Source organism: Pollicipes pollicipes, unplaced genomic scaffold (assembly GCF_011947565.3).
Source record: "Pollicipes pollicipes isolate AB1234 unplaced genomic scaffold, Ppol_2.1 Scaffold_4740;HRSCAF=5597_pilon_pilon_pilon, whole genome shotgun sequence".
Lineage (NCBI taxonomy): Eukaryota > Metazoa > Arthropoda > Thecostraca > Pollicipedomorpha > Pollicipedidae > Pollicipes > Pollicipes pollicipes.
This window is the reverse complement of record NW_023596545.1, coordinates 29,522,712-29,549,144: the sequence shown is the minus strand read 5'-3', so window position 1 is coordinate 29,549,144 and position 26,433 is coordinate 29,522,712. Positions and strand designations below refer to the sequence as shown.

The 26,433-nt window shown below is 45.3% G+C and overlaps 1 pseudogene; it reads left to right on the top strand.

The window, feature by feature from the left end:
* LOC119098177 (transmembrane 9 superfamily member 2-like) overlaps positions 1 to 26,220 on the top strand; it is a 67,164-nt pseudogene extending 40,944 nt beyond the window's left edge.
* Positions 26,221 to 26,433: the final 213 nt, after the last annotated feature.

Below are 26,433 nucleotides of genomic sequence, written 5' to 3'. Positions count from 1 at the left end.
GCAATCGAGATTTTCTTAAGAGGTTGGGAGCATACCTCGGCGAGAACGCATCACACCAATTTTAATTTTTTAAGAGCGCTGTGGTAAAGATGAAGACCTGTGGGTAGAATGGAGCGCCCCTTGACCCTGCTGCTCCACAACAATAAAACAGCAGCGGCGGCAGGGTTTGAAGACTACGACCTTGTAGGCAGGAGTCGGTTTGTTCTCTTTGTGAGTTCGTGAGGGCCCTCGTTTGACACCCGTCTACCATATTTGGTTGCCTCCCTCCCCCTTCACAAATCTTTTGACCCCAATGCTACAAACTCTTAGGAAAATAAAAATATCACATGGACCTTCTTCAGACATAACCTGCGGTTGATGACCTTTCTACAAAAATAAAGGACTTTTCCGTGCCACCAGCTTGAAAAAAACTACCGTACATCAAAATCAAGTGACCTAGGAGCCGGTGCAAAACGTATTTAGGGCGGATAGGTTCACAGTTCCTCACAAGGGCGTAACGTCGCTGAATAATTTGTTTGGGGGGGGGGGAGATGGGAAATGGCTCACCCCATCACAAAATATGCATTTCACCTGGGTCCTGGGCTTATCCCCAATCACTTAGAAAAGCTGACGCCCCTGCTTGCCGGATAATAGAAACGCTAACTGAGCCAGTACGACTTTGCTTGATACTTCTAATCAAACTTTGAAGAGCTATTAATTGCATTGCCTCTAGTGACTTTGAATGCTGCATCTACCCTACGTTTCCTCTACGCCGCGGCGATGGAGACAGCAGCGGCGGGGCCAATGACACAGGGCACCAGTGACGTCATTGCCCTGTGCTGGGTCGCACGGGACTCCACCAATAGGAAATCTAATGATGCCCCCTCCCCCGCATATATTGTTTCGTACATGCGTATCCTAGCAACCGCTGTCAACGGTATTAAAAATAGTGCTGACCTAGATAGCCCAGCTATTGATGTTCTAGCAAAACGCTTTATCTTATCAAAGATCAGAGGTGACGAGAAATAGGTTTATAATATCGTTTTGTATATACAATTATATTTGCTGTAGCTCAACAATTATCTTTCAAGAACAACGAGAAACAAGGTTTCTGAAGCAGGAAAGCTGAGGCCACCAAAACCTACATTGTCGATCATACATTGAATGAAAGCGATGGAAATGCAGCGAAACTTCCCCAAATATTTTGCGTTTCCTTCTTTCTATTATTTTTATGCATTCTTTTCTGTAAGTAGTTTGGGCGTCAACAGAGCCGTCCAATGGTCGTAAGGTCGCCACGTGGTCCAGGGGCTAAAGATCGCATTTCGTTGAGGGCCTCGACTTCTCGGGCCACGGACAAATCGCAGCTGAGCGAACGATCTTGCGCCCCGCTCCATTCTCTTTCTCCCACTTCCACCTTGCTCTGCCGTAAAGGCGTGGATGCCTACAAAATAGCACGTCATGCTGATGAAAACCCACGGAATGCAGGCCTCCTAGAAGAATTTTGGACGATGCAATATCTTCGATCTTATTTCTAATTTCTGAATCCCTTTTGCCACTCAGTCCTTAGATACCAAAGGAAAGCATAAAGGTATAGGAACCGAAATGTAATCTCATAAATGTACCTAAGGTACCCACATAAGGAGAGAATGGGCATGTAATGTAACAATGGAGGGAACGGGCATTTATACCCAGACCTAGACTCAGTCGCGTTCATTTAGTACATTCAAACCTCATGATGTTTACCGTACCCCAGGCTGGTCAATCATGTGCTCAATGCTTTCCGCAACAAATTTGGCATAACTAAAGCTCTGATGGGAATCTGTAACCATTAAAAATTATTAGTCGTTGCACACGTTCCTAGATATCCGTCCTGAAAGCAACGGGACTTGAAGCATGCTAATTATGCAGATGCCTACATTGCTAGTTTAACCTATGTCGTAACTTGTAAAAAGAACGACGTAGAACCGGAACCCCGGATGATCCCACGAGAAAACCCAATGCACGGGATCCGAATTGGAGCAGGCAGGTCTCGTGCTTCGTCAACTGACACCTCCTATCATTTCTTGGAACCCCGCCTGCTGCACTCTTTTAAGCGCATAACCTTTAAATGAGATGGTGCACTGTACCGGACGTCATTTACTTCTTATGGCAATGGTACAGTGGTGCTCGTACAATAATCCCGGCTAAACACTCGAAGACCTACAAATCGTGGACGGTGATATTAACGAGATCATCAGCTTCCACATGTCATGTAAGTGCATTCAGATCGACAGAACACACCTTAGAAGACACGAAACGACGATAGTTTAGACGCATTCCGCCTAAACCAGACACAACACATTCCGTCCAAAGGACTTCTCACAGACAATAAAACAACATTCACAAGCTGTCCAAGTGATTTATGCAGCCAAAAAGGAGAGTGCACCAAGCACAGCGTACAGTTTCTCGTCCGCAGGCGAAAACATCGCCATCGTAAAACCATCAAATACAGCACACCATCGTCACGCATCATCGTATCAAGCCACCCCCACTTGTATAATCACAACGAAGACGAAGACTACGCAATGTTAAATCGGACTCCTTTCCAGCCCTAAGCATAGCGGCAGCCCGAGACGGGCCGGTACCCAGTACAGGCATGCAAGCAGAGAGCGGCTGGGTGCCCCAAGACAAACATTGTAGGTTCCAGTGCGCACCACTTCTATTCTGCAATGCATGCACACACCAGATTTCTTGCACACTTTCCCTAGCACATTTAGACTCAAATGCGTGCCATCATCTCAGACTCTGTATTTGGAACAATTAGAAAAGCCTCAGATAGTAAATCCCCACTCAGCCTAAGCTTGTAGCTATAGGCATTTACCGAGAGGCCGGGATATTTCCACGACAAGGCATCTGATGAACATGCAATGATCATAACACTGAACTGAGAGAAGCAGTTTGCATGAGAACATTTATTTAGTGTGTTGTCTGTTTAACCACCCAACTTGCCGCTCCATGACCTCGACTTGACATGACATGTTCCGCGACCCACCGCTCAACTTTGCTCGACGCAGTCCTGCGGACTGTGCGGCGCACCAGTCAGTCATGAATGCCGACAGCGCCTTGTCCCATGTCGGGTCATGCTTAGGGTGATTATCCAGATCTTGAAGAATTGACTTCTGCATCTTGCCTAGGAGATCCGGCATGGTGTTGTGCGCACCGGCCGTTGGGTTAGCCACAGACGATGGGGGGGGGGGGGACGCTGAGGACCACCGCGGGCGCCGACAGGTTAAACGGTTGACGTGACGGGGATCCACAAAGTCATCGCCATCGCTGTCGTCATCGACTCGGTCCCTTGGGTTCTCCGTGAAGGGCTGAAGGGCTGGCGTCTCGGCGGCCTTTCTGGACGGTTCTGGGGTCGGCTCTATGGCGGGGCTGGTCTCCTCCCTCAGGGTGGCAAACCATCCAGATGGTGTATCACGTCGTCCTGCCAAGAAAGAACAGTCCAATTATCCTTTGAAAATCAGCTGATTTCATTGGAAGAAGGTAATGCGCGTCCTCCCAAAATTATGTGCAATCTACAGGGACGACTGACTTTATCATGGCTGACTCGGTTTCTGACCAACAATTTCAGCGTGATCCTGTTTGCAAGCTATGTCATTCTTTTAATTCCAAGGCCCTTGAAATATGTAGGTCTCCCACAGTTTCTCAACATTATTTGACCCATCATAAACACCCACTGCAAGCATTCTTTTCAAAACGTAGTGTAGCTTATGTGAGGCACACGGACGGTGGAACAATGACCAGAGTGCTGATGTCCTGTAGCAAATCACCATGAAACCTTACACTCGGCACAGAACTTCAAAATATTTCATCCTAGCCGTCATATTTTGAGCAACCCTTTTCTCGCACGGGGTATCCGGTGCTAGAATGTAGTGGCGAGATGTACTACTATGCTGATGCTCCTGGGACAAGTATTTCTAACCCCATTCTTGGTTTTGGTCATCAATATCCTTTGGCTTAGCCATCTGCGTCTCCTGTAGCCATAACCTTTAGTACCAGGCATCAGGCATTATAATGTGGGAGCTGGAATAATTGTTTATTTTTGGTGTCCATTGTCAGGGTGTGCACAGATTTGGAAAGTTCCCTATTTTACTGTCTACAAGTCAATGGTTATATCTAAGTTGTAAATAGGCATGCGAGACCACAAGTATTCCTTTGAAAGCACGTTAAAAGCATGCTGGAGCCATGAACATGTTAAACTTTAGTTTTTGTGAACCAAGGTCAGAACACTTTCATAGCAGTCTGTGATGTTTGATTGTTCAAGCACACGGGTCAAAATTATTAAATATAGATGTCATCACTGCTCGTGCTCATTTAAAATGATTAGCAGGGATTTAATGCACCATGCTGCTTGAAAAATATAGATATTGGAGAATGATCATGTTATGTTATATCTTATTGCACATGTATTCAACTAGTTATTTGTGAGAGAAAATTATTTAAATGTAACAGATGATAACATCAATATAAACCCAGGTTGCACAAAACACGTAACATTTGACATGTCTGGGGTAAGGGTAGATCATGTACAGCAAAGCAGTGACAGCATGGGAATAATTTCAGCACATACCCTCTAAATCCAAGAGCTCATAGTTTAGCACACAAGTGTCACCAACTCCAATGGTATGAGGGCAAATGTTTCAAGGAATCGTGATACCACCAAGGTAATTTCAGGTACACATATGCCGAAAAATCTTTTCACGCAGCAATAATTTGAAAACTCAGTGTGATTTGGCCTGGCCAGAGTTTCACATTCCTATATGAAGATCCAAGCACAGATGTCTTGTAGGTGTCCAGCGAAACTGATGATTTTTTCTGACTGGATGCAGACATTTTGTGTTATGATGGCTTCAGTTAGTAAACGTATGTAGCACTTGCTATCACTGATCTTCGTACACTTGTTTGCTAAATTGACTAGCAGGTTTATTAAAATAGTCATTTTCCATCAAAACCGCAGTATTGCAAGGAAAAGGAACACTACTGTACATTATAATACAATGTAACACATAGTATGAGAAAATTACTGGGCATGCACTTATAATTCAGTGCAGTTATACACATAGCCAATACAAATGCTATGACACGTTATAACTGTTTAAAACCAGACCCAATCTAGCTGATTACACCCAAAACTTACCTCTGTGAGCATGATCAGACTGCAAGGCCTGCCCCACGCAAGGGATGATCAGTCAATAAAAGCGCAACTAAAACCAAAGGAACACCCACACAAAATGCAGACATCCCTGCGCCCCATAGTAATTATGTGATGCCGAAGTCCAACCTAGGCTATAGAATCGTGTTTTCAATATGTCGCTTTGCGCAGGAAATGTGGTGAAATATGACGAACCAACCGGAATCGGTCAGCACTATTCATCACGTTGTTTACAGGAGTTGCCTAGAAACGCACGTACGAAAAAATATATGCCCCCCCCCCCCCCCCCTCCAGTATTTCAACCGCCAGCTGACATTGCCAATGTCCGACGAGCGCAGAAAAAAAGCAAATTATGCTAAGGATCATCATAAATACCGCAGTTTGTAACCAAAAACAAAATAAATGTATCGGAAGTGTCAAGGAACAGAACATTAGGCTCCCCAACACCAGCAGTTCAGTACATTTGTCATTGTATTCACCGTGCGTCTTGCAGTTTTAAGCAGAAGTAAACAAACAGAATATTGGCACTGTCATGACAACCAGCGAAACAGTGACTCATTGAACCAGCATAATACTAGTGTTCTGTTACCATGATAGACACGTATATTCTACTCACAGACATGGGATTCATGCGTCGTTCACACCCGGCGATAGCTGTCCCTGTTTGGCGTCAAGGTGAATGTCGTCGCATGCCCGCAGCTTGACAGGATGAGTATACCTGCTTTCGCTTGCCTGAGTAGAAACTACACTTAAAATCAAGACATTTCATAATCTATTAGTACAGCCATTTCATCCTGGCAGTGACTAAGATGCCAGTAGGCCCGCTCACGGAAAATGATCACCTTCGTATCAACACACTCGCACCCCATCAACGCACGAGCACAAGACAATGCAGGATTTCGATCGGACCGGCGCGGCTGCCAAGGTTACTTATAGTGATGGGTAATAGCATAAAGGAATAGGTTTGCTGCACGATTGGTTGCACGGGCCATACGCGGAGTTAGAGATGATTAAATTCATCAACACCATCACTGGGTTGCTTCCTCTGAGCGTTGTGTTCTGCGAGCTTGTTTGGCCTTCCACTTCCTCTGAGTACTTCTTTATTCAGTGTCCTAGAATTGCCGACTTTGGGTGCAAAGCAGCACCCTATGAGGATGAATTTTTCACTTACTTTCCCCATACTTTATGTGAATTTTTCACTCCTGGCTGACATTGTCTAATCGCACATGCCAAACCCATATTTCCCTTTCTGGGGTTTCCAGATGTCATCCAAAACCGAGCTCACTTGAAACCATCAAGCAAAAACAAGGCTCCACAGAACCTGGACACCTATGGCTATGTCCTCTCTCACCTACATCTGAATCATGTCTGTGTATGCACAGAGCAAGGGCGTCAGGTACCTTCAGGGCCAAGACCCCCCCAGCGAATCCAGCCGCTTGCACGCATCAAGTTTGGTTTGTGTACAAAATGCATCACAATCGGCAGCAGTGTGCCAAATGCAAGGTTTTCACGCATCCCCAACTTTTTGGTCTCACCACCACACCACGAAAGCAGAGACTGGTGCAAACACCAGCAAGGCCTGGTAGAAAATTTTGCTCCACGTATTCATTTTATCCGAATAAACCTGACCATTAAATTGCATCACTCACGGAATGCAGGAGAGAATAATTCAAGTAATGTCTTCTAAATAACATTTACATGTTGAATATTACCATTTGAGCATTTATTTTAACAGATTTCAAGTCAAATCAGCTGATAACAAAATTTTTACTAAAAATTATAAGTCTTTATATTTATTTAACTATTTTTGTTTTTCTTGGTAAAATATGAGTGTGATGCCGCTTTGATCTTCCTTCTTTTTCAGCTGCCTTCAGAGGTGCTATCTGTTGCTTAAAATGTTGACCAATTTATCTGCAAGATGCTCCAACTGCAAACTTGCACGAATTTTACACATAAATTGAATTAATTCTCCAGTCGCCCACACACGTTTGATATGCACCCGAGAGTGAACAATTTACAGGGAATGAAGGAGACAATTTGAACTACGGAACTTATTTTTACAGCCATTTTTGCCATGTTAAACCCTCGGTTAGGCATTTTTTGGTTCATAGCTGTGCTCGATAATGATAAATCTAAGCCTTTCGAGTGTCTAACTCACCAGGCTACCTGACAACGCAATCCTAATGCTGTCATATAGAGCTTTGGGACAGACCTGACGCAGCTAATACGGAAGTGTTTGATGACGAAATTCTGCCCTCCGGAAATGTTCATCATGCACACCTTTTACTTGTTTCGCATTTTAATCTCTTAGGTTGTTGAACGTGATTTATATTTATATTTGGGTGGTGAGTGGGACGAATCTGCCTGTCAGCAAGCTGTGCAAACTGTGGTACTGACTTTTTGCTTTGGGGGACCAGCGAGAAGTGTGCCCTGGAAAAGCCAGTAAGTCTCTCGTAGACCAAGTGATTGCTTACCTTACATGCTTTTAACACCCTATTTGTAACCAGAGTTAGCCATTTTTTGTTTTAATCCATCGAGTTTTGTCATAAGACAAATTGTGATGTCACAAGGTATGCAATGGGCTCATTTTGTTCCACATTCACGACTATTTGCCCAAAATGTCTTGAAGTGGTCCCTCATGGTTGCTTGAACCAGATGTCTTCAATAGTTGCCATGGTTTACGTACTGGCAAGTGACTGTACTGTATACATACACTTATTTTCCACACTGGGATATTCTAAGCTGCATAGCAATTATGATTTGACGTAAATATCAGTATTAAGTAAATAGTCAGACCATCCCATTTAAAATGTGAAGCCAACACCTCAAAATATGTCATGAAATATGAATAAACAAGCCTAAATAGATGCCTTTGCTGCAGCTGAAAAGGCAAGCAGCAAAACTGGCATGGCCATCTAAAAGTTATGTTACTTTTGGAGAAGAGCGATTGTTTTGTTGAGCATACCCATTATTGCCGTTGACAGAGGTTAACCACGGCAATCAGAACAAGTTGCTCAAAGTGATTTGAAGTGTTTTCATTTATGTGTTGTCAACTTGGTCCGATGTCAGCAAGCATACACAAATCAACTGAATAACAATGTAGGTTGAAAGCAGCCAAAAAATGAGATCTATCATGTTTTCATCATAAGTGCTGCTGTCAACGGATGGGTGAGTTGAGATGATGTTCAACATATGGGCTACTCTACGTTAGGTTAAGTTGACGAGGTGCATGGCAAGTGACAATAGGAATTGTGCAGGAATCAGTGACTCACAACTGCTGCTGTGATACCAACAGGTTAGGCAAGATGAGATGAAGTAACGCCTCTTTTGGTTAGGCATAGTTGAGCTACTTTCATGGAAATAATCATTGGTATTTTGTAAGAAACAGTGACAAATGATTAATTGTTTGTTTTCTCTGACCCCATCTTAACAGAAGCCAGTGGTATGTGTATTGTGTCTGACTTGGTGATGGGCTGATGTGTAGGAGTCCAAGGTTTTTTCTTGGTGTTTTATGCTTGTTGAACTTTCTGTTGTTATTTAGTTGTTGAATTCCTTTCCTTTGTTTTGTGTTAAAAATGCTGTGGAAGGGAAGTGTAAAGTGCAGCATCAAATTATTGGTGTTACTGAATTTGTTATGCTCATTACACTGTCATGAAGCTGCTATGATGTAATGTATTCTGTTTCACTTTAATGGTCTAAGATATTAAAAACACAGCAGTTTTGGCAGGTTTGTGATGTTACGTCCATGCCAACTTGAAACAGTTGTCTTTGTTTTCTGAAGCATCAGTCACTATCTCAAAAGTTCCATATTTTGTCAGTTGAATTTTTCACTCCCGAACGGCCTTTTTACGATGGAATTTTTCATTCTCACCCTAGTTCAAAAGCGGTTCTAGCTCACTGTGTTTATTTTGCCCCGGGGGATTCTTGCAAGCCTCCTTATTCTGCGAGCTTGGCGTCCACAATCCATTTTTGCTACTGGCATTGCCTTAAGCTTACGACCACTTTTCTACAATGGGGTAGGCCATCGTTGATTTGTAGTTGTAATTTGTACTTTTTATCTTACAAATGCGCCGCGGCTGGAGAAACGGCTGGCCTTTATGAAACATACCAAGGTACGGTTGTAGAAATTCCGAGAGATTTGTCAATTTTTGTGTGTGGTTTTGTAGATTTGTAACTTGTAGTTGTTTGTAGGTTTCTGCTTTATTTAACACATTTTACGACTACACATACAAATTTAAAAACTACAATATAAATGTACAAAAAACTGCCTCTGTGAGAAAGGCTACAGGTCTTTTACTTATTCCCCATTGCCGTTTGTTTAGAATAAGGGCATTGTGTGGCTGCTCTTGGCATTGAGGAAACCATGCTAGGGTATATTATTCATGCATAAATGAAGGTGATCTGTGCACTGGGCGTTGTCTAGTTTTTATAAAAGTTTGCTTTCCTCTATTGCCAGCACATTGAAGCTTCTATCTCTTTGAAAATGATGAAATATTTGTTTCAAATAAGACATGAACAGAGTGGTAGTTACTTACACAGCGGGTTGGCAATCAATCTCTCCAGCCTGCCGATGGCTATTGAATGCTTCGCAAAGGTCAGAGTAGGTTGTGGCAAACAAGAGATTTTGATCTCTTTGGGCACTAGGATGACCCGGTGCAAGATTAAGTGATCACATTGGGGTACTGCTAAGCAATCCGGTACCATGTATGGCATGACTAACTTACTGTATGTCATGTTGACCTCGCGTGACCTCTTCTTGGCATCCCACCTACATCTTTACTATGTACTGACTAAGAAAAAATTAGCTGACGTTAAAGCTGTGTAACCCGAGCAGAATGGATGTGAATACATTTTGAATCGTTGTTTGCAATCAAATGTATGTTAAATAATTGTTCAAAAACATGTTTGTAACACAGCATCCTCACTCAGCCAAAGAGCAATACTTGTTGAAGAAATGAAACACGCCTCAATCGACCCAGCCCCTGCAAACAGTCAGGTAAAGGAGTTCTGTAGATATTTGGCCTGACCTTGACCTTTCATGTCAGCATGATTTCTAAGTTTTGTTTCTTTGAGATGCGCCTATTACCTCTTTCTGTTTGCACACGTATTCCCAAATTAGGTGATATATTTCGAAAAAGCTTTGTGAGAGTTTTGTCTCCCGGCTATCCAAGCCAAGGCGCTCGGCTGGGACGCCAGCCATATTGTGGCCTGGTTGGAGAAGAAATGCTCTTGCCATCATACAACCCAAAAATTTTAAGGGCTTCCAGTTTTAGAGCCGTTCGAAAAAGCCATGTAAACAACGGTTGGCATGCATCCACCGTTGACCATTACGTGTCGAATACACTTGTGACGTCATCAGTCGAAGCAGCGGATTTTGGCCGGGCAGTTATACCTTCCGTTGTAGGGCCTTGGGAGTGGCTACTTCAAACCGAAATTTTGAGCTTTTCAGAAGGATTTGGAGAAGGCTGATATTGCTGGGTAAATGGCACGCGCTTGACATAATGTAAGTGAAGAGCACAAAAAGGTCGTATGCTCCCTTTGAACGATTCATAACATTGATTCGCGGCGCGTGGCCTCGGAGATCTCAGGTTACTCCGCAGTAGCAGCACGGTGGTCGTGGAAGTCTCCCGTCGGGTTACCTGCTGCTTTTGTATCGCGCGTTCGGGATACAATTATCCGCATTGCTTGGCTCCCTCAACTGATTTATTGCATTGGTGATGTCTCACAAATCACGTTGATACAATTGATGCCTGATGGAAAGTCATCTAATTTGTAAGAAATGCTACGTAGATCACATGATGATGAAATACGTTTCAGAGGTCACCGCTTATTGGAATAGCCTGAAACCTTTCTGAGAGCTTAGGTCGGTGCAGCTGTGGGGCAACCAAATTTGTGTTGTTTTGCTTATATGTTTCGGTAATAAAATGCGATGGAAAATGAAGCGCGCAGAGGACCGGACGCCGCACATGTGTTATGGTAATTTGGTGTTCAAATGCACCACCGTCGTGAGACATGTAAACGTTACAAGACAGGCATTTGCTTGACAACTGTGACAATAGTGTTGGACCGTTATTACGAGCGTCCTTTTGGAGTTAAAATATGTAGTGTCCTGACGGTGCGCTGCGGGGTTTTGGCCCATCCGAGTGGGCCTGGTGGTGATCATCGCGTGGAAGTACGTTATATTTTATTGCACGTTTTAATTCATAAAAGCATTGCGAAATTGCGTTGTTACACGGATTACAACCTTAACCACTGTTCCCACATCGCAACATATACCGCAGCATTTACCATTGCCTCCCCGCCTCCAACAAAAATTGCAGTGTCAAGCGCAGAGCGGCCATGGCCAGATTCGTCAGCCACATATCACAGCCCGTGAAGCTGCTCCGAGCATGACGACGTCGCAGGAAGATAACCGGGACATCAATTACGTTTGGATTCTAACTGTCTCAGAGGATCCATCGGCACTTCGGGCAAATCGGTCAAAGGCGGCAAGGCCTCATTGGCTTCTCAAGCCCATGGGGCGAGGTTAATCGGGCCACTTTACACGTCCTGCTCCGACATTTTCTGACTCCCACGAGCGAGTCCAGATTTCGTCGCAGGCCACGATGTGATTCAGCAAATTGTCGCCGCAGATAACTGCGCCTTCTCGTCAAGAGCCAGCCCAATGGGGGAACGAGATGGTGACGCGCCGCTGTTTCTGTTCATGGCCGGGGAAGTAAGGCATCCATCAGCGTTGTTATCTGCGATCTTCCTCTGCTGTGTGACGGCACCAAGAACCTGTGCGTGGGATATCCAGTTGGACACTGGTCTCCGGCCGTCATTTGGCCGATCTTGTTCAGCATGGCAGGTACATACTTCATTATAGTTGGAAAAAGGGCAAAATGAGACGGCCTAATTTGGGCTCACCATCGGTCACCAGTGACAGAGGCAGAGTCACGGGGGGGGGGGGCATCCCTCTATCGTTGCCCCTCCCCATCCCACGTCATAGAAATCTTCTTGCAGGAAAAACATACTGTTCGCACGCATTTTTCACTTGGGGACGCATTGTCCCAAACCGTAACAAAGTTCACTGACATCTGTAGGATTACACTGCTACAAATACTAAAATGAAACCGCGGGGGCTCCAAAAGACGGCTCGGAGATTTTTCCGTACATTGGCCGAGCACATCAGTGTTTTTGTCTTCAGTGCTTCGACCTTAAGGCCGGATTAGGAGGCGATTTGAAGCACGATATGCCTGCAATCCATGAATATTAGGACATTTTGAAGGGATAGGTAAATAATAATATTGAATCGTGGAATACGTAGTACAATTCAAAATCCTTTATTCCCTAGGCACGGCTGCTATTTTCATACGCTTTCGTCAATGCCCATCACGTATGTTAAACACCTTGATCGTGTTGTTTTTGCAGGATCCTGGGAACGCAAATGGATACGGTCCTGCAGTTTTGCTTACATTTCTTTCCCGATCTTTCCTTGCGTATTGCGAGCCTTGAAACATGTATATAAGTGCCTTGCATGGAAGCGTCGTCACGTTACATCTTATTTAGCCATACTGGAGTGACCATTCAAGGAACAACTTCCGTAAATTGTTGTTTCATACTGAGATATCCCTTAAAAATGAAGACAAGGTCTAAGCCGTGCATGAGAGGTCACAGAAGTTCATCCCCTTATTGTTTACGGGGCTTGGCACAAAACGAAGGAGCGAAATTAGGTGCCTTTTCATGTGTACGTGTTGTGCCCGGGGGAAATTTGTCAAGTTCCAAGCAGGTCACTGCGTTGGCCGAGGTCAGACTGCGGTCAAAGTCCAAAAATAAGACAAATCGTAACATATCTAATCATGTGAAGACTCGGTGAATATTGCAGACACGTTCCAAGGTGTGTAGACATGTGCATGCACTTTGGTGCGAACCAAGGCTACTAGAGGAGGCTTCGCAAACGTGACGTCACCATGGGACTTAAGTGTGATAGCCCGCAATATGGTTTTTGGTTGATATTACGAAGTGGTTGGTAGATACTAGTCACGTGCTTAAAAACGGAGATTTCGTCATTGAACTGGACGAAACCTTGCTCTACGTCTGACTTTTAATATGATGTGAATAGATATTGTAATTTTGCATTTCAAATCTTTTATAAACAAATCATTACTGGGATCTGATTCCAAAAGTAAATCCTTCTAAACCACGTTTTCTATTTTCAGCTCCCGCACCATGTTCGCCGAGGCCATCGCACCTGAATATCGATATAATGCGTTTTTATAAAAAGGATATTTATATTTAACTTAATGAGTGTCATATGTAATGTTTACAATTAATTTATAAATGGGCAATAATAGCGCACATGTCTTCGTAGTGTAGCATCTATACAGAGTGAAATGTGAACAAAGAGAAATGTGAGGAGGGCAGGTGCCAAGAATTGCGCTGTTGCTGTGTTATGATTTTCCTAAGCGTGAATTCAGGTGCACAGAAATTCGCTCTTCCTGTGCTTTTATCTTTCTTGCAGTTTTATAGTATTAAATAAGTTAGATAAATTTCGGAGCTGAGATATGGGTCTAACTCATAGAGTGGCAGAAATTGGAAAACTTACCAGAAATCGGCGCATTTTACAGGAAAATTCTGCTCTTGAACTGAAATGGCGCTCGCTGTATTTAAACATCCCGGGGTTCACCCCTCACTACCCCCATACGGGCAAGCCAACCCTGCATCCATCCCCACAACGTTCCCCCTAAGGCCACAGGATGTGCATTCCAACTTTTCGCCGCGCGTTCCAGGATGCTGCGAGCCCGTCTGGCCCGCCGTATCTCATTTTCATCCTTTAGTGTTGTTGTTGCATGCTGTGCTCTTGCACACGGACTGTTTCTTAGCACTTCAGGCTGGAGTTCTTCGGGAGGAAACACTGGTGAACGGGTCCCCCTCTGTCTATCATGGGCAGGCTGGAAGCGTATTTCAACAATAATTTTGTGGCTCACGGGCAAACCAATGACATTCCCCAGCTGAAAATGTTTTTTTAAATGCGCTAGGTCGAAAAAAAATTAGGCTTATGGAAACATTTATGTTTAAACCAGCCCACAAAGAACAGCTTTTTTACGTCGCCATAACGTTGGTGCCATATGACTTAGTCCCATGATGACGTCACAGCATCGCTACCCAGAATGTAGTAAAGCGGGTGTTTGGGTATGAACCAGCTTCAGAACATTGCCACTGAGTGACTGGGCCGGTTTCTCTAGAACGTTACCAATGCAACACATTCCTAATACGCCTTGTGTCTTTCGATTCCGAAAACTTTTGAAGTTTAAATCTGTGTTTTTCGATTCTGTAAACTTTTAAATTTTAACTCTAACTTGTTAAAAACCATTTGAAATAAGTCATGCGTTTAGAGTTTAACGCAGAAAAGTTATTAGTATAAGGTCCATTAATCCATCCATTAATTCCATCCATTAATTTGACCGATTTAACCGATTTGACCGATTTGAATTTGATTAATTGGTCCATCCATTAATTTGACCGATCCTATGCCAACGACGTAAGCGATAATGGCACTTGAAATTGCTGACAAGAAAAGTAAATGATTATATTATGGGACATAAAAATGAATGCTGCCAAGGGCAACATGACCCCCTGAGCACACAAAAGGTTGACACCAGATACTGATCGATTCCGCGGTAATTCGGTCTAATTTCGCCGGATTTCTGAAGACATTAGACATTTAGTACCATTGAGGAAAATCTTTGCTACGCGCCTTAACAAATGGTATTCAAAATTTCGCGATCATTGCGTCCTTTCGTTTTCACAGTGCAATAGCAAATCTTCAACCTATGCCTGGCCGGCGGTCTGCAGCCACCACGCCGGGCCGCGCGGTAGTTTATCCCCCCCCTCCCCCTTCCCAGGGACCTCCAGCTTACGGAGGGTGAATGGGACAAAAAAGACACTGTTTTGACGCGCGCGTCAAATCATAAAGAATGCACACAAAATTTTTTCCCTTAGTTCAAAGGTGAGGTTACCAGAGGCGCGAAAACCTAAAAACGGTCGTTTCGATAGATGTAGTTAAAGCCTATGTTACCATGTTGAGACAGATATTGAGAATATGGGTATAAGCGTTAACACTGTGGGGAGTCCATTCCCACCATTTCTGTTTCCCACCCGGAGCGGGCCAGATCAGGTCACTGTTCAAAATTTCCCCCATCGAGTTTTATAAACAAAATGTGCGGCGAGAAGCGCAGTGGTAAATGCGCAGCTATTGTAGAAAATGGGCCGATGAAAAATTCCATCTCATCACTGCGTTTTTTTAACAGGTCCGACGTACTTTCATCACAATGCGCTCTAATTGGGTTGCAATGGCTCAGAAACCTAGCTTTGGGGTGCATGCATCTTCATTGCTTAACTTGTATCGTTTTGCTATCACCATAGGCGGATCCTGGGGGGGCATGGGGCCATGCCCCCCCCAAAAAAACTCTGAGAGTATGTTTTACCCCCACCCCAAAACATTCCCAGAACTTGATAAAAGTTTCGTCTACTTGCCGTCTGTTTTAACTTTGATGGTGCGGTATCAAACAGTTATTTCCGTTTCGGAAAAAAACTTCATGAAGAAAGTTGGCAGCGATTTGAATATCAAAACAAAACGCGTGTTGACGCGGCTTGGTCATAATCGGCGCATAATGGGAGCAGTGTTTTGTTTTAGTGTGTGTGTTTGATAAGTGCATTGAACCTCGGATCCTACACCAGCCAGCTGGCGACGAACCGCTGCCCCCCCCCCCCCCCAAACTCCGGGCTAGATCCGCCCCCGGTTCCCACCTGGTTGATGAAGTCAATATCAGGCTATAACGAGTCATTGATAAGGACCCGCAGCGTACATTAAGCTTCGAGATGCCCATGTAGTGCTTTGGTTCTCTCCCATGCAAGTAAGACACAGAAGCATAGACGTGAAGAAAATTCACTGGAAACATTGTCTAAGATTATCAACATGCTACAGCTTACAGCTAAGAGCCACGATTTTTAAATATCTGTGCTATTGCTGGATGTATCACAGCTTTAGCCACAAGCCAACATCTTGCTGCTTGTAGCACGTTAAGACTCAGGGGAGGGGGAGCGGGGCGTAGCAGTGGAACCTCTGTCTAGATGCTGTATGGAGAGTGGGAGGGGGGGGGGGGAATTGATGTCGAAAGCTCCTTTTATTTGTGCGGCAGTACTCCCTGCTCTCCCCCCCCCCTTCCCCCTATCCATCGTCCATGCTTGGGTGAGAAGCAGTGGTCGGAAATCATGAATGAGTACCTGAGGCATTCGTATTATTTCTAGGGGCAAGAGAAAGGGAACAATACAATGCTTCAGCGTATAGGTATCTAAACAAGCCCCAGAACTACTCCTTTTAGATGTTTAGACTAGAATAAATGCCTTCTACTTCTGTGCGACTTAGATGCATCTGCTATTTTCATCTCTGTTTGTGATTGCCTTGATATATTCAGGGATCTTGTGTGCTTGCCCCTCTTTCTGTGAAAATCGTGATTTATTTAGCGACAGACCCCCTCCATTCAGCCCGCTCACCCCTACACTCCTTGGCAACAGCAACAGTTTCAAAAGTTCCTATGACAAAGTTACCTGTTACTCCCCCTCCTCCTAACCCCTGGCGCACCAGATAGCCTCTCTCACCCATGTGCTGACTAAGTTGTGACGAAAATGCGACTAATGGCTGCATTCATTTAGATTTGCCCTCATGTGCTGAAGTACCTTGTCCAAGTATGTGTAGCTGCACTGCTCCCATTATGGTATAAAATAACAACATGCCAAGCGAAGGGGGGAGTGGGGGGGGGGGGGGGGCAAGAGCTACCACCAGATCAAAGCAGCTAGGTCAATGCCCTTCTCCACTTTTTCAAATTCCCATGCATGCAATGACACATAATACAATGAGAACATGATAAGGCAGTGCGTGCTCCCCAATCGCTACATTGATAGCTTATTTCATTATTGACGATGTTACGAATATTGTCACAGCGTGTAATTCAAGAGGGCAGCCCCTCCCCACCCCCTCAGATATCTAGTAGTTAACCGCGATCAATTCACTAAAAGCTTGGCACTCCCACTGAGCTCCATTCCTCCCCCTTCTCTCTCCTTGCGAAACCCGACTGTGCCCTGTTTCCATCACTTTTGACTAATGTTCGCTGAGGGCTCCTCGCTGATATGGTGGGTCATGGATTTCTGGAGGCTGCACGTGGGACTAGAAGACCAGAACACCGGTTTTCCATGATATTTATGAGATCTTAATTTTATATTTGATTGGTGGGTTTGGAGGCATTAAATTTAATCAGGTGCAAGCCCCCATCAATTACATGCCTCCTATTACATTTGGAGCCCACAGTTTTTGCATTTTAAGGTGATTCCTGAACGCCTTATACCTAAGGTAATAAATATTTCGTGTAGCTGCGTGCGTTCGAACTTGAGCTCTTCTCGAACAACCGTAGGGGAGGTAGTTAAATTCCCCTGGCCAGGCGCGGGTTAAGGCTCATAAATGTCCCACAGCAGTCGGGCACGATTTTTAAACCCGTGCCATCCATGAATCATGCAACTTTTTTTAAAGGCCCATTGTGAACCCTTATGAATGGGTGGATTTATGGGATCCGATCTCACGCCAAGCAGTGCTGCTGTGTGAGCATCGCTACCACCGGTCGTGGAATTTGAGGTGCCGAGCAGAAGCTGGTAGCTCAAGTTTAACGTGCCGCAAGGCAGTGGGATAGTAAATACCGGGTGGAACGAACTGCAGCAAAACAAAGTGCACAATTTAACTAACAACACACTAGATGTGTGGTATAGGCTGGTTTTCTAGCTTGTACTAAATATTTGACAACTGGTAACTGAAGGTGGTATGGTGCAGCAGCCACAAAAGTAAATATTTAGAATTTGATTGAGCGTTGTACCCAGACTTTTTCTAGGAAACCCTCCAGGAGTTATGCCTTACATTACACAAGCAGCATGCATTGCCAGATAGCAAAAGAATTAAGCATATTCTCTAGGGAACTGATAGAACAACTCTTGAACGGCTTCAAACACATAACCTTTCGTTCATAGATCCTACACGTCACCGATTGAGCTACTAAGACCGCTGGGCATGCCACGAAAGTCGGAAAATTCACGGCGCGGTTCTAGGACAAAGAGTCAAAAATCCCGTTTGGCGAGTTCCTTTTTGTCGACTGCTGAATAGCGACTGTTGAATGACGACGTGTTAAAAAGTTGACGGGTAATGAAGTGAAACGGCTAAATGGCAAACCGCAAAAAGGCAAAACGTAAGCTGACTTGACAGAATGGCAAAAAGCCAAATGACGAACTGTAAAATGGAGACATATAAAAAGTTGACATGCCAAATTGATAAAGGAATGAATGGTGAATTCCAAAACAGCGAACTAGCGAAACACCGACGTCATATTGGTGAAAGGCGAAATGGCATAATACAGAAGGGTTACATTTGAACTTGGTGTTGATGCTAGTGATTGGAGACACGGACGATCACATCTGAAGTTTTCCTCAACATCTTCAAAAGTTGGCCATTCTCTATAAGCAGTTCACCTTGTAGCCGTTCGCCGAAATGGCATGTTATCGTTTTTACGTGTCACCGTTTTGTAGTTCACTATTTTGACTCGTTGGCTTTGAGGTATGTCGCTACTTTTCCGCGGTACGTCATCAAGCCTTTCACAAACTTGGGTTGTCACCATTCTTTCATTCTGCTGTTTTATATTTCGCTATTAAGCCGATTCCACTTTTCGGCTCGTGGACTTTTTATCACCCATATGGAGCAGACAAAAATCATTCGGCAAACTGCAAGTCGACATTTTACCCACGCGCCGCAGACACCGATGTCGTACAAATATTCTGTTAATTGTTAATGATGTGTGCTTGCGAGTATACAAGGTCAAGATGCGAACATTACATCGGTCTCTCTCTCTCTCTCTCTCTCTCTCTCTCTCTCCTCTCTCTCTCTCTCTCTCTCTCTCTCTCTCTCTCTCTCTCTCTCTCTCTCTCTCTCTCTCTCTCTCTCTCTCTCTCTCTCTCTCCTCTCTCTCTCTCTCTCTCTCTCTCTCTCTCTCTCTCTCTCTCTCTCTCTTCTCTCTCTCTCTCTCTCTCTCTCTCTCTCGTCTCTCTCTCTCTCTCTCTCTCTCTCTCTCTCTCTCTCTCTCTCTCTCTCTCTCTCTCTCTCTCTCTCTCTCTCCTCTCTCTCTCTCTCTCTCTCTCTCTCTCTCTCTCTCTCTCTCTCTCTCCTCTCTCTCTCTCTCTCTCTCTCTCTCTCTCTCTCTCTCTCTCTCTGTCCTCTCTTCCCGCGGAAGGAAGGGAACTGGAGCAGTTGGTCGGCAACCAGCGTCATACACTACACGTAGGTGTCAAAAAGATTGAATAGGAATTAGTTATTCCGTTCAGCCTTGGAGTTTTTTTCATGTTGCCATTTGGCTGTAAGCCATTTTGTCATGTCGCCAGTTTCCCTTGTCGCAATTTGCTGAAACATGACTCTTAACACGCGCTCGAGTGGGGGTCAGTTTGACTCCCTGAAGGTTTTTGCGGAATGGTTTCCGATCGGCGCGGTAAAGTCGCGCCAAATTTTGTGCAGCTCTAGGAAATTAAATATGGGATTGTTTAGCAGCAAAACTTTGGATGTATCTTGTAACGTCGCTAACCCACGGCAGACCAAAGTCAGGCCATGGATCTGGAGAGGTAAATTTCTAGGGAATCGTTCAACCTGACGCAGCAACGAAGTGTTAGACGAAGCCATACATCTCTGAGCTGCTTTCTTCGGCAACACAGCAGTTGAATAAACAAAATTATTGACCTTGGGTCAGATATGAAGGTCAGACCGAGGTCAAAACCAAGCTGCTTTATTACTCCAAAGCTTTCTGTAAGTGGTAGTTTCTGGTGCTCATTTCGAATGTATTGGTACCAGGGACCGCATTATACATCTTCCCTGGATCTATTAAAGATCATATTAGGCTACTCCAGTCAACATTTTGTTTTCAGGAACATACTGCCTAGCGTAATCTTTGTCGCTTATTCAAATGCAAAACTCAAAGCAGTCTTGTATGGTTTTGGTCGCCAAGACCTTTGAAAGGTCAAATAGCATCACCGACCTTAAATTAGCATGTGCCATTTTGCTTAGAATAGGTATCTAGGTTCTGGGGTACTTGGAGATCAGCCTGGAATTTGACTTTTCAACTTATTTGACCCAAAGGACACAACTTAAGAACCTCAAACTTTGACCTAAGCGAGCTCATGTACAGGTCAACACACCCTGTAAATTTGGTGTGGCTAGCTTTTTTAGTTCCACAAGGTCTCGGGTGGTCAAATTGACCCTTCCTCACCCGAGAGAATGGTATCCAACCAACTACCCGGGCGTGTGTTAAGCGCTTCAACGGCATTTACGTTACGGTTCAAACGCTGTGTACCTGCGGACATTGGGGCGCATAAGGAAAGAAAACAGTTATCAAGACGTTTATATATTCCCAGCATTTAATACGAGTATGGCGCGCCTGCGACAGACGTTGCTAATAATTGACGCTGAAACGGCGGGTGCTTTGTGCGTGTTGTATAACGTTGCTGCCGCTCCGGCTTCGCGCGTGGGAGATGTGGACATGGATTTTCAGCAGCAAGGAAGGACGTGTCTGGCGAAGATGGGTGAAAGGTGCGTATTGTTTCACACATGAATGCTGCTTCAATACCCTGATGCATCATCCAATCCTCCTCGTCATTTTTTCACGAGTGAAAGCATGGTATACTTACCGTGGAATTGCATGAGGTTAGATCAGTTAGTTTGATGAACCAAGGACTTTGCGAACAAAACAAAATTGAGATTTTCTTTTTAGCATCAATTGGATCTCACACCTAAAAGCATATCTGTATGCCTGCATTAACAAACATGTGCATACATTGAGAGTGGTTCATTTGCTTACACCATAAAGGCTAGCAATGTCTGATTCGCAACATATATCACCTGATCATAATGCCAACACACATGGCAACAATCTATATTCCAGCACTTTCTGGTCATGCCCACGTCTAAAACTAAATTGATCTTGTATATTGTTCTAGGGTCTACACATCTGAATCCTTTTGAACCTGATTTCTGGCTTCAGAAGCAGCGCACTTATATGCTGGAGCAATGACTGGGATTCAGCTGTTGCCTGTTCATTGTTAATGGCCTCCATCAAGCAATGAATGTTCATGAATTAGAACTTGGCATACTGCATGGAAGTGTTTTTAACAGGTTTGACAAAAGTATCAATACTATGCAGCCTAAGGTTTCTAGCACAAGTTTCCCATGGTATCAACACCTACAAAAGCCCTCAGAATTCTGACCTCGCCATGAGGGAAGTAAGTAAGTCTGATAGAAATACTGAAGAAATCATAATGCTCTGATGGTGATCATATGCAAACAAAACATCAGGAACTTCAGCCCAGCGTGGTCTGGGCTATGATGGCGCACCCATGCGCCAAACAGTCTGCACATCGATCTTACCTCCATGCCATTCAGCGGATGCCTTTTGCTGACTGCATTGTTGACCTCATTCAGCTGTTTGACAAGGCCTTACTCATTTGAGCACCTTTGGTACCGCTGTACAATGTATGTTGACATTTGGCTGCATGCTACATTGCAGTAGGATGAATTTGGTCTCTTTCGAGGGAGTATTGCCCACTGAATGTCCTTGTAATGATCATGTTTCCGAGCCTTGTGTCAGGCTTACATTTCCCAACCCAACCGAATGCTACATTTCTTCTGGCCAGTACACAAACCTATGTTGGTATTTGATTATCCATGGGAACTTCCCAGTTTTTTAAAGACAAAATTAAAAGCAGGTGTCGTGTGTATCATGGCAAAAGTATCACCGTGTGTCGTGACATTTCCAGTTTTCACTCTGTTGGATTTTATCGATCACAAACACTTCATTTTTTAATTCCTTCAATTTTATTAATTTCATTCTTTTCAATGATGTTATAATGGACAGAGCATAATGCCAAGTCAATTGCATGTTCCACTGCATTTCAGTTGCTTTCCTGCATGACCATAAACATGACTACCATTTTCATCTCACAGCTCATGTGGTACAGAGTGACTGAGTGATGTTCACTTAATGCTTGTTTTTTCCTGACCCATTTTCCATCCTTTTCAGATGAAGAGCATCAGCACCCAGAAGTTCTATGGGACACCTCGGAATACAGTTATCAAATCATCTCTTGCTCTTGTTGCCCAGCCTTTAAACACCAAGATCTTCAAGGCTCTTCGTTTTCCTGTTCGGCAAAAAGCAAGGTGTACTGTCAGTGTGCCAGTTCTGTTTAAAGACCTTCACTACTTTGTGGGCAAAAGTGTGGACACTGTCCCAAAGAATAGTGAGACACACCAGCGAGGATGGCGTGTGCGTTGTGTTAGTGCAGTGGGAGATACCAGTGAAGTAGTGCCTTCTGAGTGCACTGTAAGGGTGAGGAGGATGAGAAAGGACAAGGAGTATGTGATGCAGGATGATGTGATGAAAGAAAAGTAGAGAGAACATGGGTATGAGCTGGTAGCGACCATGTGGCGTAAGCGCAGAACTGGAGCCCTTACGCCCTATCTCCATATTCTTGGCCACCACTGTCATGAAATTAATTCACGTGTGGGTCGCCTAGGTGTCTTTGAACAACAAAATGAATAAAACCTAACTCATTTCGTGACCTCAACGTACTTCAGTGCAACAAACTTCAAACAGGCCCCAAAGCAGATCCTTCTGAGGCGAGCAAGGGTCCTGAATCACCTGCTCTGTGGGTCAAAGCAGGGCGCGTCCAATGCATGAGTGTGCCGTGGCGGCTGCACATCGCAGGCAGACTTTCTAGAACGCTGCGAGGAAGCGCTGCCTCTACGGAGACGCGGCCAGTGACCCAGCCGCATGGAAGATGGTGCGACCGGGCTGGACAGCCACCGAAGCCGTGGTGTCGCCCTCGCGTGTAGGCGGGTCGTCGTGGTGTCGGCGGCACCGCCGCCTTCTGTTATGGTTGGCCTTCAGATTTGTGTGCAATAAAGAAACCTCGTTATTTTTACTGGTTTTCGTTCAGAACTTGGATTTTTGCTATGTCTGTTGATTCTACGGTTGTGCTGAGTTACACTTGCTATATTCTGAGCGCCGTATTGATGAAATAAGACCTTCAATTTTCTGCGCAGACAGGCGCGGCGCCGTGACCAGATTCTAACACGGCGTGCAAAGGGGGGGGGGGGGGGGCAGCAAAGTGCAGTGACTATGCCGTACATATTTTAATTTTTGCATTCTCTGGTTCTGCTGAATCAGCTGCTGATACCAGGGCCCCGTTATCCTTGTAGTGAAGCAGCTCATATCAATACATACGTTTATGCGCAAACACATTTACACCTGAACTTTTTTATGCTTATGCGTAAAACCATTCACGCGTATACATTTCTACACTTATGCATGAATGTTAAAACTTGTAGACAAGCGTCGACCTGCGCACAATTGTCCCGTCACTGACAAGGACAGAATACGCGCATGTCATATCACGGACGTCCTGCGCGCAGGTGACACCCGTGACATCCACGCAAAATTTTACTCCTGAGACAACACTGCGGTAAACACACTAGTTCAATATCCTGCCACCAGGGTCGGCCGCGGCGCCGCTAGTAGTCATGTCAGCTCATGGAACGTAACGTAGCCGTTTGTCAATTTGGCATATCGGCCTCATGACGTGCCGCAAGTTTGTAGTGCGCCATTTCGCATGTTGACTTTTTGGTATGTCGCAATTTCGTAACTCGCCTTTTAGCAGTTCGCCACTTCAGTATGTTGCCATGTTGCAGTTCACCACGCAGATTCGACTTTTTTGGCACGTCAATTATTTTACACGTCGCCAATATGAAAGTCGCCATGAAGCAGTCGATAAAATAGCGATCGGTACTCTGCGAGTCGACTTTTCGCCGGTACACTGGTAACGCAGGGCACGGCCCCTCCTGCCATCTGGCCTCACCTGACCAGCGCGGCTGCTGCCACCGGCTGCACACCATACCTTCCAAGGACAAGTAGCGAGCGTTTACAGGACTTGACCCCTCCCCCAACAGCGTGTAGGTGGATTTGAAGGCAGACGCGTTAACCAACTGAGCTATCGGCCGGACTTCTAACGTGTTTTGTTTTGGCCCCATCATGTTTAAACACGTCACTCATGTAACCTGAGGCCCGCTTTCATTGATGTGTTCTCTCCTTCCAAAGCTCATAGCAATATTATTCCTGGTCACGTAGAAGCTTCGCATACCATCTTGCGGAGACGCTCAGTGGCAGCGCCTCCAGAAGAGCATGCGTCATTTTCAAAGGGGGACAAATAAATATCCAGTCCGTTCTCCGCAATGTGAGGCGCAACGCGTGAAATCCAATCCCAAAAGTTGTTAAAGTTGATAGTCTTCTCATGACCCTGCCCGCCAGTCCAGCCACAGCTCAAGGCAGTTTCAGCGCGTGACAGGGGCTGAAAATTGGCTTCGCTTAAGGGGAGGGAGTTTTCTTGAACCAACCTTTGGGGCATATTTCAAAAGCACATCATTAAAACCTCGTGGCAGTTACGTCTCACAATAGCACTGGAGGAAACCACCGCAGCACCGCAAGCTCCGCGGCAATCGTAAAAAAAACATCAAGAGGAAATCGATTTAACTAATTTTTTAGCCCAATTTACGCTGTTCACGGTTTTTAACAGCAACATGCTTCTTCCCTGCAATCGCGACCGCAGTCATGTTGACATACGCTGCGCGCACCTCTGCTGGTGCATATGAAAGAACGTTTGTGATTGGCCTAGCGGGAAGAGGCTTGCCACCACGCAGGGCATTGGTTGAAGTTTGAACCAGTGCGTCACGTGGATCATGTGATGCTCCCCTTTTCAGAAGCGAAGTACATCTCGAAAAGAGCCACTGTGGTAAACGCAATTTGGGAGTAATCAAAGTCATGGGATAACGTTTATTGAATCCGCGGGATGTATCTTCATGTTCGCATATGTATGTTTGTGTGAGCAGTGTCTCAAGCTTTGTAACATTTGTTACACAAACCTTTTAACACATAGGCGTGTTTTAACATTGCATGCGATTTAGGGTGGAAAAACAAGATAACTAAAATGTATTAGTTCATAGGGGGGCGCAGATAGTCAAATAAAGTTTCTACCACAGCGTCGGCTGCATAAAATCAAAATGTTCAGCTATTCTGAAGAATTTCGCAAAGACTGGTATTGCTGACTGCATCGCACTCGTCTCACAGAACATCAAGTGAAAAGTGCAAAAAAATGGTAAGACGCTTCCTTTAATGTTGCTGCTAGACGTGATCCACCAACGGTGTGACCAGGTGACCTGCAAACACGGACGTGGCTTTTGCCCAAAAAAATGAAAAGCGACAGGTTTGTCTTTCAAGCGTCCTGAACAGAACAACGCGCGGTTTGCGTAAATCTTAGCGGACAAGTTGAACCATCACTTAGCGTTTGTAAAGTGACGACTCAGTCTCGGGCGGCTCGAAGGCGGCGCTCAGCGGCTGGTCCAACTCATCTCGTACTGTGGGCAGTCGGCGGCGTCGGCGCGTCCTCTTCTTTTCGGCAATCACCCGCTCTTCTTTTGCATCGCACTCTTCCCTGGATAGGCACTTTGACTGTAAGTCTCTACTTTTTCCCCGACCCTACGTCGCAGTGTTCTTGTTATAACAAATCGCATGATAAAGCTGATTCAGTGGAACTGGCAATGATCGCCGGATCGCCACTTAAGTGGTGCGTGATGGCGCATCCACGAGCAGGGACTTGTAGTCAAGATCCCCAATCCCTGCCTGAGCCTTTGCTTTCCCACCGAGGCAGCTGACACCCGACGCGAATAGCGTCAGTCCGTCGTCAACGGCAGTGGCGCAGAACAGGCTGCGCGAGCCGCGCAGACCGGGCCCGGGGTCTGCCCAGACCCGCTGCTGATGGCCTGAGAGACAATGAGCATGCCGCTGATGGCCTGGGAACCACTGGACCTGCCGCTGATGGCCTGGGAGCCACTGGACCTGCCGCTGATGGCTTGGGAGACACTGGACCTGCCGCTGATGGCCTGAGAGCCACTGGACCTGTCGCTGATGACCTGGGAGCCACTGGACGTGCCGCTGAGGACCTGGCAGCCACTGCATTGCTCCATCGATCCGGGTGCCGATACCATGCTCTGCAGGGATGGCTGGGAGGCGCTGGATGGGCCGACACTGCCGCAACCGGCGCTCACGGCTCGCTAACCGCTCGCTCCGGTGGCGAGCGACGCTCACGTCACAGACGCC